This window comes from Bombina bombina, chromosome 5 (genome assembly GCF_027579735.1).
Source record: "Bombina bombina isolate aBomBom1 chromosome 5, aBomBom1.pri, whole genome shotgun sequence".
NCBI classification, from domain to species: domain Eukaryota; kingdom Metazoa; phylum Chordata; class Amphibia; order Anura; family Bombinatoridae; genus Bombina; species Bombina bombina.
In genome coordinates, this window is record NC_069503.1 from 353,084,609 (window position 1) to 353,101,425 (window position 16,817).

A 16,817-nucleotide genomic window follows, 5' to 3' on the forward strand; every position below is an offset into this window, starting at 1 on the left:
CGTGGTACTAACAGTGAAATGTCCGACTTCATGGCCAAACTGAACAACAACAGCATAGGCCTTAGGTTTACTCATGAGACTAATACCAGTCAGATACATTTTTTAGATCTTACCCTAACAGTTGCTGAAAATGGCAAAGTTAGAACAAGCACTTATCGGAAACTGATTACAAAAAACACTTTGCTTCATGCAAAGAGTTGCCACCCTAAGCAAGTTCCACTGGCAGTGGCTAAAGGCGAACTCATCAGAACAAAAAGGAATTGTACGGATGAGAGCACTTATCAGGCACAAAGCAGAGATCTTGAGAAGAGACTCATGCAAAGGGGCTACCCGAAATATACTGTCAAGCAAGCAAAGTCACAGGTAGACAGACTGGATAGGAAAGCACTCTTACAGGGATCAGTAAGACCCTCCAATCCATCCACTCAGGAAGGAAAAGTTACATTTGTAACAGATTATAGCACAGAATATGAGAATATCTGTGGTATAATAAACAAACACTTCCATCTACTGAAAGCCGATGACAGGCTTGTAGACAGTGTGGACAGGGGCCTCAGATGCTCTTATCGGAGAAGCAAAACCATAGGAAACTATTTGGCACCCTCTGAATTGCCTAGGGTAACAGGCACAGAAGAAAGCTCTTGGTTAAGGCATAGGGGGATGTACAGGTGCGGTAGAGCCAGATGTGACAAAGTCATTATCTCAAATGAATTTCGCTCAGAAGTCACAGGTGAAGTGTTTAAAATAACTTCCTGCCTAAACTGTACATCCTCTTATGTCATATATGTTCTATCATGTGTGGAATGCAAGTTGCAATATGTAGGACTCACCTCAACTGAGGTAAATGTCCGAATACGCAATCATTTGTCCACAATCAAAATGGGAGAGGCAACTACCCCCTTGGTCAGACATTTTAAAGACTCACATAATAAAAGCAGCACTACCCTGAGATGGCAAGCCATTGAAAAAATCAAAACCCCTTTAAGAGGTGGGGATAGGAATCTCATCTTAGGAAAAAGAGAGATGTATTGGATTTTCAGGCTCCAAACAAGAGTACCAAGGGGTTTGAACTCCGAATATGATCTTATAAACTATTGGCAATAACAACATATTAATAAAAAGTATCTTTGAAAAATATCTCTATACTGTTTCTACTCCAGTATTAAGTATTTTAAAATTTAAAATATTCTAAATTTCATAACATACTATTGGGAAAAAGTATTGATCATCAGATAGAGCATTTAGACAAATGTGAAATGTATATACTCCTCTGTGCCCAACCAGTGAATAGAATCTACACTAGAGAAGAAAAAGAAGTGTCTCTGTTATGTACTAATATAGTAATATCAAGTAGAAAGCACATTGTATAATAGTCACCAGTCCAGTGAAACTTATTAGAGGCCATTTAAGTAGCTAGACAAAAGCTACAGAAGAAACTTACTCACTATAGGTACGGCACTCAGTCAGTTAGTGTAATAATTGAGGAATAGAAGTAAAACACAAAACAAAAGTGCACTAAACAGAATGGTTAAAAACAATGCAAAACAAAATACCCAAATACTTTCCCCTTATAATACTGACAGCCATATAGTGTAACAAGTCCAGGTCTTCCAATCATTTATCTCCATCTTACGTATATATATCTATATTTAACATAAGAATGTACCTTTTCAACAAAAGATAGTAGTTGGTCAGCAGCACATAGAAATCAGGTAGGGAAGGGGTAAACTCAGCACTCTAGTTCTAACATTGAAAATGTGTAATTATGTTTTAACCAATCAGAAATAACATTGTTGGCTAGCACTGATGCACTCAATCAAGCTATGATTACGGCACACAGCCGAAACATGTCAGCTTGAGTACACAGTGCTCTATGTTTTTTTTGCTGTAGGACCCCTCCAGGGACTTTTAATGGAAAATAAAGTCGTTTTTAATTTACTCAACTGACCTGCGGATCGAATTCTTTCTTCACTTTTTGTGTATATATATATATATATATATATATATATATATATATATATATATATATATATATATATATGAACAATGTAGACTTATTTCTGCAATTTCATTCCTGGAGTTTCTCTTTTGGACAGCTGTGACAACTACCTTTTAAAAAAAGCAGTGTATATGTTTTTCACATTTACCCTATTAGCCTTATTTTTAACATACTGGTTGCTTTAAGGCAGGTGTTTTCAAACCTGTCCTTAGGCCTCCCTAACAGGACAGATTTTAAGGATATCTGAACTAGAGCATAGGTGAAATAATCAGCTGATTAGTAAACTTTGTTATATACCTGTTCTCATCCAAGGTAATCCTAAAAAAATCTGGCCTGTTAGGGAGGCTTGAGGACAGGTTTGAAACCCCTGCTTTAAGAGGACAGTATACAACTTGTAATAATACATTTCTGTTGTTTAGCTATAGAATAACATATCAGCCACATGTTAGCATATTTAAAACAAATTAATAGTGCAATTGTTTTTCAAGAGTTAAACTCGACCCACAATTTGCCTTATTTGTAGGAGCCAATCTGAACTGTAGTCTGCAGACAACAATGCAGTGACGTGCAGTAATAGGAGGCAGGGGAGGCAGTGCCTACCCTGTCCAATGAGGAAAAAAAGATTTAAAATAATATTTAATAAAAAAAAAAAAAAGTGTTTTTTATTTTATTTATTAATTTTGTCCCAAGGGTACCCCCCCTTACTTTATTTCCACCAGTAATATGTAGTAACTGTAGTTCATGACATGTAATGTGCGACTGCGTTGAACGTACACTCACACTGCGTTGTGCGCTACTGCGCTTGCGCTGAAAAAGTGAAGACAGTAACAACACAGATTCCAATGTTGCGCAATTAGGAGGCAGTGAGCCAGTCCGCTGCCATCCATTGAATTGCGCAACATGGATCAAAGTGTTGAGTCTGCTTCACTTAGCTGCTGCGCCACCTACTGTTGACTCGCCGGGCACTTTACAAGCTGAATGGAAGCGGTTCTCAAAACCGCCTCCATGATGAGCTAGTGTTCACTGACCCAATCAGCATTCAGCAGCACTGTGGGGAGGCGTGCCTGGGCTGCTGAATGACAGGTGGGTCATGTGACCGTTTGTGACGTCGGCGACGCGCGCAAAGAGACAGACTGGTGGGAAGAAGAGTTGTGGAGGGAGTTCCTGAGCTGCTCTGCGTGCTGCTGCCTAGTGTGCCACAGTCTGCCTAGGTGTTGTGGCTGCCGCTGACTGTGTGTTTAGGAGGCGTTTGCCTGCCGGAGGAGAGGACAGGACTGTTTGCTGCGCTTAGTGCGCTACCATAGTGGCTCTGTGCTGCCTGGAGGAGTGTGGACTGAGAGGGTGCCGGGACTCTCAGAAGTTCAGAACTTCTTCTTCTAGGAGTGAGGGAAACAGAAACTAGGAGGAGCCTGTCAGCCTGCTGCCGGTGAGAAGTGGAGACTAAGTCAGACAGGAGCCGGAGGAAAACTTTGCCAGATAAAGATAAGTGCATAATTGCAAATTAATTATTACAACATAGTTACTCAGATTCAGAATCTGCAGCAGTAAAGGGGGGATCTGAGGCTGTTTAATATGGCCCGTGTTAGCTGCACTTCAGTGCACTGAACAGTGGTGTGGGGGGGTGAGGGGAGTGGGGAGGACTGAACTTGTTTGCTCCGTCTCTGTCCCCATGCTGCATTCCTTAAGAACGGTTAGCTGCTGTGTGCAGGCTAGGGAATTCAATAATGAGGTACGTGTGTGCTGTGGGGGGGGGTGGTAAATCACACTACTGGTCTGGAATACTTTAGTATATAAAAGTGTCAGTGCAGTGTTCTACTTCTACTGGCTTTTAGCTCTTTAGTTTTCCAATTCCAAATGTCATTTTCATGCCTCCTTTTTTTTCCCAGCCTGAGAAAAAAAAAGGAGACATCAAAATTACATTTGGAATAATTGGAAAACAAAAGTGCTAAAGACCAGTAGGGCTAGTACACTGCACTGACACTTTTATATACTGTTGCTCCTTTCCCTGATAACCCCTTCCTCCCTGTTTTTTTTTCCCTTTGACATTCATTTCCAATCCACAGGTCCTCTCAGCCTCAGACAGGGATACATTGTAAATCTGTCTTTTTAAACATGCTCATCCTCGGCTGGGCTAGGAAGGGAGCGAGGTCTGTCTGTTCAAGGTTTGTTTATTTTTACAGGTCCTCAAATGCTTTCAAGCAAATACCCCATCCTGTGTCAAATTGCAAAGTTTTTTTGCAGTCAGACTCAGGATGGAGGAGAGGATGAAACACTGGCAGCTGACCTCTGCTGTATAATATATTACTAGTACAACACTATGCTTCATCCCTCCCCCATGGTGACCCTGCAGACCCACTGAACTTCTGCTGAATCAAGTAAGTCTGTACTGCACGGGTGAGTGTATGGCTCTCCAGGGAATTTATTTTGTGCACTCTGTCTCCCTTCTTTAAAATACACAAAACAGTCACATCTTTATTGTCATCACAGGCCATATTATGTTTGTTAGGGGAGAACAGGGAAATACAGCAAGCAAGGCAGTTATTTAATGAGTAAAACATTTTTTATTGAAAAACATGTTGTTTATAATAATGGCCACTGTAATGTTCATCATATACATACTGTACATACACATTCTCACACACACATATACATACACTCACTACACAAACATACAGTACATACATACACACACACACATACTACACAAACATACATATTCATACACACACATACACTCACTACACAAACATACATATTCATACACACACTACACAAACATACAGTACATACATACACACACATACTACACAAACATACATATTCATACACACACTACACAAACATACAGTACATACATACACACACACATACTACACAAACATACATATTCATACACACACTACACAAACATACAGTACATACATACACACACATATACATACACACACTACACAAACATACAGTACATACATACACACACATATACATACACACATACTACACAAACATACATATTCATACACACACATACACACACTACACAAACATACAGTACATACATACAAACACACACACATACTACACAAACATACATATTCATACACACACATACACACACTACACAAACATACATATTCATACACACACATACACACACTACACAAACATACAGTACATACATACACACACACACATACTACACAAACATACATATTCATACACACACATACACACACTACACAAACATACAGTACATACATACACACACACACATACAACACAAACATACATATTCATACACACACATACACACACTACACAAACATACAGTACATACATACACACACACACACACTACACAAACATACAGTACATACATACACACACACACATACTACACAAACATACAGTACATACATACACACACACACATACTACACAAACATACAGTACATACATACAAACACACACATACTACACAAACATACATATTCATACACACGCATACCCACACTACACAAACATACATATTCATACACACACTACACAAACATACAGTACATACATACAAACACACACATACTACACAAACATACATATTCATACACACGCATACACACACTACACAAACATACATATTCATACACACACTACACAAACATACAGTACATACATACACACACACACATACTACACAAACATACATATTCATACACACACTACACAAACATACATATTCATACACACACGCATACACACACACTATACAAACATATTAATACACACACATATATATATGTTTGTGTGTATGAGAAGATGTGCAAACATATGTGCATTTTTCTAAAGAAAGAGCCATTGTAGCAGTGCTTGCTACTTTAGTGATTGTCAATTATTTTGCAAACTTTTTGTGTTAATATATAGACCCCTACAAATATATATACACATGAACATATTTCTATGATATTTTATACTTCTTTCCAAGAATGTAGATATGTTTGTGCAGATTGATATTGTTATGTACAGTGTACACTACACTGACATTTTTAGATCACGCTAGTATATACAGTATGTTTGTACAAAAGCATCCTTATTGAAGTCCTCCTTGTACTAGTAAGTCTGCAGTGCACTGAAAATTTGATAGTGAATTGAATAAATAAATTAAGGCATTAAAGGTGAAGTAGAAAACAATTTGCAATTTTGGAAGCCTTTAAGTGGTTATATGGATCTGAGGTATTATCAGCTGTTTCAAGTTGTCAGAATCCTTTGTCTACACTATTTTGGTGAAAAACATTCGACACCTTCAATTATTACAAACAAATAACCCATCTTTTAAGCAAACTGCTTGCTGGGATATTTCCACACACAACGTATTTTACACAAGGAAAAAGCTTAATTTTGTTTTAAAATGGCAGCCGACAACTTGCATAAATGTTCCAAATTGGAAGCTCAAATCTGCTGTCCTTTTACTTTCTATTTATTTGTCATTAATTACCAATCAGTACAGGCAAATTGTTGGTATTTCTGGGTAAATGTTTCTTTACAAAAGACCACAAATTACAAATAAATAGAGGGTAAAAGCTCAGCTGATAATACCTCATATCCACATAACCACTTAAAGGGACACTAAACCCCAAAAAATTATGTCATGATTCAGGTAGAGAATACAATTTTAAATAACTTTCCAAATTACTTCTATTATCTAATTTGCTTCATTCTTTAGATATCCTTTGTTGAAGAAATAGCAATGCACATGGGTGAGCCAATCACACGAGGCCTCTTTGTGCATCTACCAATCAGCAGCTACTGAGCATATCTAGATATGCTTTTCAGCAAAGCATATCAAGAGAATGAAGCAAATTAGATAATAGAAGTAAATTCAAAAGTTGTTTAAAATGGCATGCTCTTTCTAAATCATTTTTTTTACTGATGTTGACGTATGGACGCAAATAGTAATCTGTCCTCTACTTAGTCGATCATTTCAAGTTAGTACCAATGGGCAAAATATATAGAAAAATAGCTATATTCTAACTATAGTTTTAATTTAGTTTGGCTGAAACCACGTAGATTAATCTGGATCAATAAGAGCTCTAGTTCCCATTAACTCTACAGACGCTGCCAAAGTCAGATCACAGGGACAGTTAACAAGACCTAGGAACAGCTGCTGTGCTATCTGTAACTGGCATTTATATGAGTTAAGCATAGCATATGATATATATATATATATATATATATATATATATATATATATATATATATATATATATATATGTGTGTTTCCCGGGAGTATCAGCCAGTGCCTCACCAGCCTCTGACCTCACCGCACGTCACTGCTCTGGAATAACTAGAATTTTGAGCCCCCTTTTGTAATTTTTGCAATTGTATCTATGATTGATTAGTGTTGTTTCAATCTGTGCATTCAGTGTATTCGCTTAATAACTATTCTACATCTGGCTTTATGATAATCTGCAACTTGCTTAACTATGTCTTCTTTAATATGTCTCATATAACTTTCCATATTATGTTTCAGAGAGCATGGAAGCAGAAGTTCTACCTAAAATTAAAGAGAACTGATGAACTGCGCATTATCCATGGAACACAAGACATAGCTGGATTACAAACTTTCAACTGTACCTCCATGTGTTTGGTCACTTATACCTAGGTAGTTGATATAACACAGATAAAGTAGTGCCCCTGCAATATAGCAGTAATGGTTAGTTAGTTTGTTTGTCTATACATTAGTATATTATTATTAAGTAGCAATAACACCCTAGGAGTTTCAATGTGAATATAAGTAGTGATTCTCTGTGTACCTACAGAACTACGAAATTGGTTTGTTTGTTTTTTGCACTTAGCAACAGGGAGGTGGGTCCCTAACAACCAATAGGAAGCCGTCTACTAGTCTTTTTAAAGAGCACATACACATTTTCTTAACCAGGTAATGAGTAAGGCAATCTGCTGAAACGCGTATACCTGTCTTTTTTGCAGTCTGCTTCCCTACAGTAGATTTTTTCTGTCATGTATTAGCCCCGGGGAGTTGTTTTTATCCCTCCCCTCACACTGTTTGTTTGTTTGGTTAGTCATATTACTAACCGCTGTGTATTTGCTTCACTCATTTGCGTTGTAACTTTGCCAAACGTTTTGAAATAAACCTTTTTGTTACAACTCATTCGCACCTGTGCTCCTCAATTACTTTCACATATTCTCTTGGTAGTTTAGTTTAGGCTAGGGGTTTTTTTTTTTGGGGGGGGGGGGCTTTTTTATTTTAATAGGGCTATTAGATTAGGTGTAATTAGTTTAAAGATCAGTAATTTGTTTATTATTTTCTGTAATTTAGTGTTTGTTTGTTTTTGTAATTTAGCTAATTTAATTTATTTAATTGTATGTAATTTATTTAATTGTATTTAATTTAGTTAATGTATTTAATTATAGTGTAGTGTTAGGTGTTATTGTAACTTAGGTTAGGTTTTATTTTACAGGTACTTTTGTATTTATTTTAGCTAGGTAGTTATTAAATAGTTAATAACTATTTAATAACTATTCTACCTAGTTAAAATAAATACAAACTTGCCTGTAAAATAAAAATAAACCCTAAGATAGCTACAATGTAACTATTAGTTATTTTGTAGCTAGTTTAGGGTTTATTTTATAGGTAAGTATTTAGTTTTAAATAGGAATAATTTAGTTAATGATAGGAATATTTATTTAGATTTATTTCAATTATATTTAAGATAGGGGGTGTTAGGTTTAGGGTTATACTTAGGATTAGGGGTTAATAACTTTAATATACTAACGGCTACGTTGGGGGCGGCAGATTAGGGGTTAATAAATATAATGTAGGTGTTGGCGACATTGGGGAAGGCAGATTAGGGGTTAATAAATATAATGTAGGTGTTGGTGATGTTGGGGGCAGCAGATTAGGAGTTAATAAATATAATGTAGGTGTCGGCGAAATTGGGGAAGGCAGATTAGGGGTTAATATATATAATGTAGGTGTTGGTGACGTTGGGGGCGGCAGATTAGGGGTTAATAAATATAATGTAGGTGTTGGCAACATTGGGAAAGGCAGATTAGGGGTTAGTAAATATAATGTAAGTGGTGGCGATGTCAAGGGTGGCAGATAAGGGTTAATAAGTGTAAGATTAGGGGTGTTTAGACTCGGGGTTCATGTTAGGGTGTTAGGTGTAGACATAACTTTTATTTCCCCAAAGGAATCTATGGGGCTGCATTAAGGAGTTTTACTCTGCTTTTTTGCAGGTGTTAGACTTTTTCTCAGCCGGCTCTCCCCGTTGATTCCTATGGGGAAATTGTGCACGAGCATGTTACATCAGCTCACCGTTGACTTAAGCAGCGCTGGTATTGGAGTGCGGTAATGAGCAAAATTTTGCTCAGCGCTCACTTCTTGCCTTTCAACGACGGGATTCTGAAAACACGTAATACCAGCGCTGCATGTAAAATTGAATTTAAATTTAATTTAATTTATTTTAAGTTAATTTATTCACTTTAGTTTGAGATGAAGTGTATTTAGTTGGTATATGTGTGTGTATATGTGGATAGGGATGTACCAATGCCAAATGGTGACACTTAGGTACTATTTTCTGTTTTTGTTTATGATGACCTATGTACACCACATACTAACTTAACTTTCATTTTGACTTTAACTTTAATTCTAATTTGAACTTCAACCTTAGTTTTAAGTTTAAATTTAAATTTAATTTAATTAAACTCAAGTTCATTTATTTATTACAATACTTGAAATTGATGTGCAGCAGTATTTAACACTCTACGAAGCATGTATGTTGGTTTGCTTTAGTATTAGTATATATATATTAGTATTAGTTAACCAATTAAATATTGTCTTAGTTACTCTATTGGTATTGTTATTAAGTATTCAAACCATTCTCATACTTTTGTATATTCAGGCTCATATTTTGTATTAAATGCTTATACAGTATCGGTATTACCTATTGCTTGCATTGTTTATATCTATCTCCTTTATTGTATATTAATGTATAGCTTTGATACCTTACAGTTATAAGGTTGTATTGTCTTATATATACATGTTTTTCTGCATATCCATCATCCATTATACTCCAATGTTTTACCGTGTATATTCAGACAACTAATTGGTTAATAGGGGTGTGTTTAGCACCAACCAATGACCATTGTGGACTAATCCTTTTTTTAATGGCACTCACCGGTGCCTTTCCAGGTTTATGAGTACGGCCCTAGCCGAAACACGTAAAACCCTTTTTGTTCTTGTGTGAACCATGTCATTATTTTAATGTTATTATAATAAAGCCATTTTTTACATTTATCGGATGTTTGGGATTACTACTTTCTTTTTTGGTTTTACAAATGAGGATTACAAGGAATCCTCTCTAATATCCCTTATCCTGCAGTAATATTTGGCTACCCCCGGCGGTCTCACTATTTACATCTCTATTTTTTAGCACAGCTGGTATTTGGCATTGGCGGTAAGACAAGCACAGTCTGGGATTGGTCCTTCTCCCACCACGTGACTTACCTGTTCTCTCCCCTAGATTGGAGAGCCGACCATATACATCATTATTATGGAGGAAACCCGGAAGCGGCAAAGGATTGAGAGCGCCGCAAAGCCCTGGTTACCGCAGGAGCGAGTTGAACCGGGCTGCGGCTGGAAAGATCCTACATATTACCTCCTAGTTGATAGAAGAAATGAGTAGTTAGAGTGCACGCCTTCACTCTGCTTCCGCACATGGTGGATACTCGTGTCGGTAAGGAGGTCGCAGTGGGTGAGTGCTCATTTGAGCAGTGTTTTAAGCCTATCCTATATTGAAAAAGTTTGTACAACATAGACCCTTATTTGCTCGTCTGTTTGTCTCCATACATCAGTGCTACTTGTTGAACAGTTGATCATATAGAGCCGTGGACTGATTTCTGTAGATATACGGTTATTTCTAGCTTAAAACCAGAACACTCCTTTTACTGATATAACTAGACAGTGTTGTCACAATGCGCTGTGTAAAAAACTAGACCCGCTCAGAAGAGCAAGGAGTGGCGTTCTGGTAAAATAAACTTTTACATTAAATTTCTCTGCAATACTTTAATGCACACATCTGCCGATAAGCTAATGTTATATAATTCTGCACTATGTGCAGAATTATATAAAATTAGTTTGTAAGTTTACTGCCCCTTTAATATAGGTTGGTTTTATAAAAAAATAAAAAATAAGCTAACCGACTAGGCACAACAAACATTTTTGTCTTTCTGCTGATTGAGAAACTAAAATATAACTGGGTTTTTTTCAAGAATATTTTGAAAAGGAAAACTTGCAGTGGGGTTTCACATCTCTGAAGTTTATCTATACTGACAGATAGATGAGTCTCGAGTGAAGTGGTAATGGGATCCATTGTCAACCATGAGCAATATTTATGTACTACTTTATTGAACCTACAAATCATTGTTTTTAACTGTGAACAGAAGGATCTGAAACAGCATGTCCAGACTAACAGAAACAAAATCAATTTAAGAACAATAAAAATCAGGGTTGGATTAGCAAATGAAAAAGGCAACAAGAATGTAAAACATTTTTTAAATAAAGGTTCGATCAGAGCACTGTGCAAGGTTCAGTGTGCTGACAACAATAGCTCTTCATGCTTAGTAAGTAACTTAATTAAATTGTGCCAGCAGTCCTATGAAAATGAGACAGAAATATCCTAGAGGGCTATTGCTAGCCCAGTCAACACCTGTACTAAAGAAACCTATTTCTGATGTTATTCCGTGTAGAGTGTGGGCTATAAATAACACAGCAATTTGCACATATGCAAAATTAAATGGAGATTCTAAAATATATGTTATAGTAGAAGATTATGAAGAGGAAGAGAGAGATAATGCTGTTTAAAATATCAAAAATGGAGCTAGTGTTAATCTCTCATCACACAACTGAATACCTAGATTTTAACCTAGATTTTAATACATTTAAAAAAATAAATAGTCTATAATATAGTTATTTAAATGGACAGTTACAAAATATAGATAATTCCTTTTATTATCCATTCCCCAGTTTTGCATAAAAAACTGTTATATTAATATACATTTTCCCTCTGTGATTACCTTGTATCTAAACCTTCGCAGACTGCCCCATTATTTCAGTTCTTTTGGCAGACATGCATTTTAGCTTATCAGTACTGACTCGTAAATTACTCCATGGGAGTAAGCACAAGGTAATCTATATGGTACACATGAACTAGTACTATCTACCTGTGAAAACTGTCAAAATGCACTGAGATAAGAGGCGGCCTTCAAGGGCTTATAAATTAGCAATGTAAATTGGAAAGTTGTTGCATGCTCTATCTGAATCATGAAAATTTCATGATTTAATTTAATTTTTTTTTGTCCTTGAAAGTTACAGTCTCCATTTTCAATATGCTTTACAAACAGAACATGTACATCAATGGGAGTATTCCTTATTCTCCACATTAAAGGGACATTAACCACTTAAATAGTGCTGGATAGAATGATGCATTCAAAGAAAAGATTAGTCTGTGAATAACATGTAGATGTATTTTTTAGTTTCATTAGTTGTTTAAATAGTGACAAAATAAGTGTAATATCTATAAAACAATGGGAGCTGCCATGTTGTAACTTGGGTTACCTTCTCTGCTGTGTCCAATTAGGGACAATAATAAAAAGGTCACTAGAGTGTGCAGCCAATGGTTGTGTGTAATATAATAGTGCTCTGCACTTCCTATTCTAACAGGAACTGAAATGCTCATAATTTCAAAATGGAATTACAGCAAAAGGGGACAAAATAAATAATGAAAGTATACTGCAAGAGTTTTAATTATATTACAAGTTGGTTAGCTGAAGAAACTAACCGCAAAAAGATACTATATAAGCACTCAAAAGACCCCTAAATAATGGAGTTAGAAAAAGAATCACACAAATTAAAACATAAATCTTTATTAGAACTATTTAAAATCTGGGTATGTTAAAACTAAAATGCTGGTCTGAAATTCCCAGTTAGAAAACTGAATATCATGCACAAGAACCTAGTAATGTAATGATTTATGCTGTCAAATGGCAGAATTGTAAGTCACTGGCTTTAGTCGTGTATCACTAGACAATATAAAGTGGGATCAAGAAGTTCAGTGATGTAATAATAAATTATCTCTGCAATAACAAATTCTACTCACTCCTATCAGGCTTTCATAAAACCAGATGAAGGTTTGTAGTTGGTTGTTATATGATCCCAAATATTATATGTTACATAACAGATGACATAATTTATAGCTGGAGAAATTTTAACAAATAACCTCTTGAAAGTAATATCTGTGTTAAACACATAGGTAAAGTGGTATAAATGGAGCGGCTATATATGAATGTTCCATCTAGATTAGTGAGTATATTCTATTGATCACAGTTTGCATTATACTGGAATTGACAACTAATTAGTTGAAAAGCACAAGTTTGCCTATAACTATTATATGAGAAAATCTCCTATAATATATTAATAAATCACTTGAGGTAATGGTTTCACAAGATTCACCCTAAGAGTTTTTTGTTGTTAAAGTAGCTAACAACTAATTATAAACACATAGATAAATTGTCAATTGGCTATGCCTTTGATAGTACCTTGAATAATTTATACTGAATGGTGACAGTTATATTACATTCATCCAACTGTCTAGGTAACTATGCTGTAGGAAATAGCTTGAATGAGATTTATGTATTAAGAAATACATATCATATTAGTGTGTATATAGTCTTATCATATAGGGTTAATATTGGTATAATCACCTTGGTTAAATAATAGTTATAAATTGACTGTGGTGTTATTACTTGGATTTAACTAGTGACTAAATCGAGTTTGAATTAGTTAACCCTCAATAACCTCAGTTAATTAATACAAGGCAAACAAAGGTAGTGTATTCAGTGCTTGATGTTAACTTTCCAAACGTTGTGATGTCTGGATTTCCCCACACTTTGACCCAGATTTAAATATCTAGGTTCAAGGGGCACAACAGGTGTAGCAGTATGTTTGTATTAAACTTCAAGAGCTAACAATAAGCCCATATATAAGTCCTATATTAAGTATAGTTCAATACTGCTGCCCGGAGTGCTCATAGAATAAATTAAACAGCCAGTGGCTAGTTTGAATTATAACATTACATTAGCATCCTTTCAGCGTTCATGTAATATGGAACACTGCCAATTGTGACACGCATCGCTACTCAGTGTCAATAACGAGAGACACAGACTACTATGCTAGCTGCTTGATTGCAGCCTCAAATAAATTGTAAATTATTATATTTGCTGTGTCACCAGTTAGCATATAAGTCATGAAGTTAACAACGTGTTCTAGTTTTGGTTAATACTGCCAGCAAGTATAAGTTTAAAAAATACAACGAGCTCCCATTAGCTCCCCCTCCTCCCTTGACATGTTTCGCCGGGTTTCCGGCTTTATCAAAATAGTTTTAATTATATACAATAGGTATTGAAAATAATCACCCCCCCTTGAAAATACACATTTTGTTGCTTTGCAGCCTGAAATAAAGACAGACACAGTTTTTGTTTAGCCAGTTGTATTACCGTTTGGTGTTGAGGCCAAATAATTGCATTTTAGTCTCATATGACCATAACACCTTTTTACATGTGGCCTTAGAATCTCCTAGGTGTGTTATGGCAAAGCTCAGTCGTGACTGCATGTGGCCTTTCTTGAGGAGTGGCTTTTTTCTTGCAACCCTCCCATACAAGCCACATTTGTGGAGAATTTGTGATATTGTTGTCACATGCACACAATGGCCACTCTTTGTAATAAATTCCTGCAACTTCTTCAGTTGCTGTGGGGTTCTTGGTAGCCTCTCTGACCAGTTTCCTCCTGGCTCTTTCATCCAGTTTGAAGCAACGTCGTGATCCAGAGAGGGTCTGTGTTGTACCAAATATCTTTCACTTCTTAATAATAGACTTCACTTTGCTTCTAGGCATTGATAAATCTTTGATATTTTCTTGTATCCATCTCCTGACTTGTGCCTGTCCACAACATTATACCGGAGATCTTTTGACAGTGCCTTGCCACCCATAGTTGATTGTTTGCTTCAGTTGCAATACCCGGGACTGAGATGCTCCAGGAAAGCTCTTTTCATGCTGAGCTAATCAATATGCCCACAGCTGATCACAGTTGAAGGTCAAATGCCTTTGTGTGTGCCATTCAGAAGGTGATTAGCTATACCTGATTGAGTTTACAAGTAATTTTAGGAGGGGGTGATCCTTTTTCCAACTCAGTGATTCTGTTTTTGAATTGTCTTTATTTTTGCCTGCCATGTTGGTGTTATATCTTTCACTTGGATGTTATAAGTTGCACTGAGTAATTACAACTGGATAAACAAAAACTGTGTTTGTCTTTATTTCAGGCTGCAAAGCGACAAAATGTGATTATTTTCAAGGGGGGCAATTCTTTTCAATACCCACTGTATGTGATATTTTATATTACCATCTCAAAGTGTTTAATGACCCTTTAAAATATATTACATGGATTGCTGCTAAAACAAAGAATATAATTTTAGTTATATTTCCAGGACTTTTCAGTTTTTACTTTAGAAAATGTAAATATAAAAACTGTCTCAGCTAACTCAAACAACTAACACAATAATCATAACACTTATATTTTTATAGGTCTTAAAATCTCCTCTGCTCCCTCTTTCCTTCCTATCTTAGCATGTAACAAACAAATGTATTATCCATACTAATTGTGAAAACTGTTCTCTATTTATTATGAAGTTGTTTCTTAAGGATAACCATATCATTTTTTGAATAGTTATTTGTTTTTGGATCTCTAAAGGTAGTGAGCTAATATACGGTTTCTGCTTCCTAATAAAAATGTCTACCATTTTAGAACTGCTCCCTTTGCATAATTTTGCTCAATAAATAACTTCATAATAAACTCTTTTTTTTTTTTTTTACAAAATGGGGGTCCTGAAAACCATTACCCAGGGCATAAGTATCAACTTCCTAATAATAACATTGACCAAACAATACAAAAAGGTACAGTCACAACCGCCACTCACGGTATCAATTTTATTTAGTCAGACACCTGACAATACATATTGCATTTACTGGATTAAAAAGAAAACAGGCTTCAATACAACAAAGTCATTCATAACATTCGTCTCCTCCAACAGCTCCAAACAATCAGCGGGAATGAGATGCAAAAAGTCACTCACCCGAAACGACCCTTGCCTTGTGTGCGGGACTCCACTTCAGCGGTTGCAGAGAAATCACAGCTCCCTCTCTGGGCGTCACTCTGCCAGCCCCTCCGGCACACACTTTACACAGCAAGAAAGCTCCGAGCCATGGGTGAGTGTACTTTCGACGCTGTCAGCAGCATTAACCGCCAGCCAATCCAGTTCTTCCTTTTGTCGGACCAATCAGGGCTGTTTAGTGAAAGCTCACGCCGAGGTACGCTGGTAATGATAAGGATACAACAGCAGCGAAAATGACCAGCAGACCTCAAGGCGTAAAGCAATAAATGTATTTATTACTACTTTCAGTGCTCAATTTGAGGACATTTGTAAGATTGTTAATAAACATCTGCCAATACTGACAGCAGAAGATAGTCTTAAAGACTATGTATCACAAGGATGCAATTGCATACCAAGGAGAGGATGCACATTGGGAAATGTACTATCTCCAAGTCTGCTGCGACAGCCCTCCACTAGGAGGGGAAGTAAAAGGCCATTACCAATGCCACTTCAGCAATTGTATATCATGCGGCTTCACTAATGTAACACATAACTTCCAGTCATGTACCACCCAGAGGGTGTTTGACCTCACTTCTTAC